The sequence below is a fragment of the Melitaea cinxia genome, chromosome 22 (assembly GCF_905220565.1).
Source record: "Melitaea cinxia chromosome 22, ilMelCinx1.1, whole genome shotgun sequence".
In the NCBI taxonomy this organism is placed as follows: domain Eukaryota; kingdom Metazoa; phylum Arthropoda; class Insecta; order Lepidoptera; family Nymphalidae; genus Melitaea; species Melitaea cinxia.
In genome coordinates, this window is record NC_059415.1 from 12,694,692 (window position 1) to 12,700,022 (window position 5,331).

The following is a 5,331-nucleotide window of genomic DNA, read 5'->3' on the forward strand; positions in this document are numbered from 1 at the left end:
ATACTACAATGAATATTTACAATTCGTTTTGAAAAAAAAAGTAGTTTGTCAAGCGATGTTTATTTTCTCTTGAAGATACTTGCATAATTAGAAAGAACCTCTTTACTACATGATGCTAAGCCAAAATGGGGGGATACAGTAAGGTAACTTGAAACGTATAAATTAATAATTGAAATTACAAATAAGAAAATTGAAACATATTTAAATAAAGAACTGTAAAGTAAAAAAGCATTGCATAATTTTAAGATGCGTTACTTAAAAAAAAATATTATTTTTAATTGGTTTTGTGTTATTGTTACAGATATGTATCTCGTATTTTCAGCGAATATAACTTTATTGTTAAATATTTCAGCGAGGATGATAGCGATGAAAATTCCCTTTGTTATATATTAAATATTATTAATTAGCACATATACACGAATATTCTAAAAATCGATAGCAAACCGAGGTTAACTTCAGATGGGTGACTGTACCAACAGGAAGGACCTACTTTTAACGTTTGCCAACGGATGTCACTAGGGTTTTGAAAGTTAACCCTCAAACGTTTTCATTTTCCACCGTTAGAGGTCAATGCTCGGAAAACTCGCTTTTTTGAATCGCGCTGGTAAGATTTTCACTTATTGAAAGACCTTCCTTGTAATTTTAGGCCATCGCAAGATCCAGCCTCAAGGATCTTCTCACAGCTCTTTCAAACTAACCGCTGTGATGAGAGGTGGGTGAGTCGTCATGAACGTGAGATGAACAGTAAATGAGGCTGCTAGTTCTCGATGAACGTTCAAATCTAACCACGTCCACCAGATGGTTGGGACGATGACGCCTTCTGAGCGGTTTTTACCCCCATTTTAATTACTATGAGTACCTAGTGAGTTTGTTGTCATCTAATTTGTCAATGTTGTTTTCACATGTAGTTGGAATACTACCAATCTAACAAATAAATAAACGAATCAGAATATTCAGAACATAATGTGTCAGCTGTGATGTGTGACTGAAGCTTACTTCTTATATATACTGTAATATCAAAATTATATTTATCTCTTTCGGTCCCTCAGACCGTGTGCGGGTATATATGTTACAAATTTTTCACGCGGGTATAGAAAGGTTAAGTTAACGTGTCTTTCAAACCTAGCTGTAAAAAATCTTAAAATCGAAATAGAAAAAAACGATTAACACAAACGCATACAAAATACCATCGTGTCAAAAAAATTCGAGCAAATATCAGAAGCGAGTGATAATTTATCTGTTATTAATAATAAGTAGTAAGACTATATTATTTGTGAATCAGAACGCATAAACAAATATGATTTCAGTCAAATACTAAATACAATTATCGTAATGTAAAACAAAATAAACTAAATAAGAGTTTTCTAAAGTACCTATTTATACAAGAATTTAATAAGGCAAAAGTTCCCTAATAAATTTAACTTAGACACTTTTGTTATAGCATGTTACACGTTCGGCGATAGATGTCGCTACACGTCAATCGTGGCGCACCATTTTGGTGTACAATTTTGACACTAGATGTCACTGTATTAAAAATTACTTTTTCTGAATCGCGCTGGCCAGATTTTTATTCGTCGAATGACTACCGCTGCTATGCGACGCTTTCGACAAGACCTTACTTCATAGGATCATTTCTATAGTAAGCTCTTCACGAGATCTACACACTACGTGTGATCGTACCGGCCGCGATGAGGAGTCGTGGCGCGGCGCCCTGAGCGTGAGGCGGGCGGCGGCTCTGGCCGCCAGCCCTCGATGATCGTTCACCGCTCTCCTGGGGAGCGGCGTGGGGCGCTGTCGCTGTCTGAGTGGCCTTTTTAAAATTAATACAATGAAAAAGTATATGATATAACGTATTTACATATGTATAAGACTATGTTTTACTAATCCAATGTTTTATGGTACTCATAAAAAACAGATATCTAGTAAATTTTTTTTATTAAATTCAAAGTAAAAGACAAGTGTGTTGAATCTACTAAAGCTATAGCTTTTGGCTCTGATTGAGAACAGAAATGTCAAAACAGATAAAGTAGAGCTTAAGAATAAGTACTCTTTATTGTACACCAAGAACTTAAATAAAACGAGTGTGCTTTAGAAGTTTAGACCATACAACTGAACTAAAACTTATGAAAACTGGCAGAATCAACCGTGCTTCTCGGGCACAACTGAAAGCCATTAATCAAAACTTAAGAGATATAATTCTTTCTATCTTCACTTACTTATATTTCCCTCTCAACTTACGTTCGCCTCGCCAGATCATATCATCTATTCGTAACGCTCTTGTCACGCATTCACCAGCTTACTCACCAAGTTAAGCGTACGTAATGAAGTTTTATTTAAAAAAAAAAAAAAAAAAATTAAATTAGCCCCGGCCAACGATCTTTTTGTCGAAACTCCAGAAAATTATTTCACTGGTAAAATAAATACATTATTTGGACATTTTTTCACAATTTCTAAATGTAGATTTCCCTTACAATAGTCGATATTTTAAAACACTTAAACAAAGTTAGAATTAAAAACATAATTATTTAGTTATTTTTCCTTATAAAATAATTATCACATTTTAATTCTTAACCAAAATAATCTATACTAATATTATAAAGAGGTAAAGTTTCTAACTTTGTTTGTTTGTAGGGGTCACATCACATCGGGTAGGCCTGAAAATTGGTCAACATCTATTTTTCATACAGCTAAGCTATAAGGGGGGGGCGGGATTAAAGGGGTTAATAACATATATGGCAAAACAGAGTTTGCGGGCTCAGCTAGCTTACAATAAACTAAACATTATAACAAAATATTTAATTAAAAGTTTAGTACTTTACTCGCGTCAGAGACGATACGAAACCAAAAAAAAATATAATAAAATTTCAAACTAAAAATACGTTTGCAAAGATAACAATTGAAACGTACGTGATAACATTTCATTACGTCATATTATTACGTTGTATAGCTTAATCACGCGATTCGACTCACATTTATATCACTATTTTTAACTCCTTGATGTTTTACAGTCTGAAACATTTTGTTTCCGCTCATAATTACATTGAGTACACTGTCATTCATTGATCTTTTATAGCCTAAAACGTATCTCGACAAGCATTGTTTTAAAGTAATAAAAACATTTAAAATCTGGTTTCACTTATACTTCTATTCAAGCACTACTCTGAAAGTCATTCCCTAACATTTCAAAGCCTACAACATACATAATAAACGTCATTAAATAAATTAAGATTTGTTTAATTAATTGAGCTTAGGCGTTAAAACAAACAACCTTAGCTTGACAATTATCATTATGTATGACACATTTCGCACGCTAGCGCTATCCAAGGTAATAATTTTTGCAATATCATATAAAACTGTATCACTGCTTCACCTTGTAGCAAAGGTTGCCCTTCGATGTAACCTCGTCGTCAAGGTTTCACCTTCAGAGAGGACGCTCTTGGATCCAACCTTGGATCCAACCTTGATACAAGGTTGGATGCGAGGTCGGTCGTATTTCCGCAAAATAATCGCTAATACTCCACACGTGTGTTACGTCGTCTGACGTCAGCTTACGTCATTTACGTCGTGTAATGTTATCTTTATGTGTTATTTGCAATTGTATTTGCTTAGTAACTATATTTATTTTTACATATTATATAGAACATATAATCAATTTTCGTAGAGCTATTTTTCTTATTGATTTAATTTTTGTAATTGATATTGCTGTGTTATATTGTTGTTAGATATTGGTAGCAGTTTTTATGAAAAGTGATGGAAGTTGGTGAACGGTTTGTGGGTGTTTGTATTTTATATGTACACTAGCGACCCGCCCCGGCTTCGCATGATTGCAAAAACTATCAGTGTCCCTCTACTATTATTATGCATGCATTATACATATAAATCTTGTTTTGGAATCACTCTATTTACTAAAGAAAACTGCATCAAAATCCGTGCGTAGTTTTAAAGATCTAAGCATACAGACAGCGGGTAACGACGTTGTTTTGTACTATGTAATGATATACAGTAAATGCGTCAATATAATAAAATTTATTTAAATAAAATAAAACGAATGTGCTTTAGACCATACGACTGTAGTAACTTCTTTAGGGAGTATCCATAAACCACGTAGCCTGGTCGCGGTGGGAGGGATAAGTTTGAATGCTACGCTGAGCTACGTAACGGTATGAGGTAAGAACAAAGCTGCGTAGTTTTCTTCAGCTGAAAATTTTCATCCAAATAGAAAGAAAAAAAAACCATTGGTTTATGCTTTATATAAAGAAGATATCCTAATAACTGATAATATACAAAAAACACTGCTTTCAAGCAGTGTTGCGTCTTGTTGGAAAGTAAGGTGACCAGAGCTCCTGGGGGGATTGGGGGTAATCGCTTACCAGCAGGTGAGCCGTACGCTTGTTTACCGACCTAGTAATTACTCTTTTTCAAATACCTACTAAATAATCATATATATTAATACGCTAAGGTTAAGATGTTTGCCTCCCTTTTTAGAAAAGACCTCACAATTACTCCACATAAATTATATATCATTTTATAGATAATTGCTTGCTCTAGCGGCATCAACAACTAAAAAAATTATAATTGTTTTTACTTTGCAAATTAATTAATTATTAAAATTATATGCATTGAGATACAATACAGCAATGCTGCCATCTGACGACTTTAATTTTGAAACAACGTCAACATGATTGACGGTCGATAAATTTTTTGTTCGATTTCAAATAAATTCACATATAAATACTTTTTTGTAATTTTGTCATCATTCATCATTGGCTTTAGTCCCTCTGTTGCAGACGATTTAGAAAAGTATCCTCTCCACAGACAGACACTCTCGCCTAGGACACTCTTCAGAGACACGCAGAGTTGTCTAAGTTCTGCGGCACCCTCTCGACCTCACTGGCTAGGAACGACGAGTCCATACGTGTGGAGCCAGTTCGGCTGCAGGAGTCTTTCGCATTTTAGAGCTATGCCACGAATGCTTGACGGAGACCCCATTCCGGGTTTCAATTGAAGTTTTCCTTCTCCAGAACTCTGATGATTTCGAGCCAGGTTTATCCCTCGGTCGCCTTTTACGACCCCCATGGAAAGAAAGGGGGAGGTGCTATTCTACTCGGCCGACACCACACGGCAAAGTAATTTTTGTAAAGTGATAATTGACTAGCCCGTTGGCGCAGTTTGTAGTGACCCTGCTTTCTGTTCCGAGGGTTGTGGTTTCGATTCCCACCCCGAGTCTGTGTGTAATATAAATATTTATTTATATATTTATATATGTGTTATTTATAAGTATGTTTATCGAAAAAAAATGTAGCTATATACCAGTCGGCTGTTACCTATAAC

At 34.9% G+C, this 5,331-nt stretch overlaps 1 non-coding gene across 1 annotated transcript; it reads left to right on the top strand.

Annotated features, from left to right (window-relative positions):
- The first annotated feature begins 1,609 nt into the window (after nt 1-1,609).
- Nucleotides 1,610-1,810, top strand: LOC123664808. The gene has a single exon (XR_006744916.1). It is a non-coding gene; the product is annotated as a small nucleolar RNA U3 (small nucleolar RNA).
- The last annotated feature ends 3,521 nt before the right edge of the window (nt 1,811-5,331 follow it).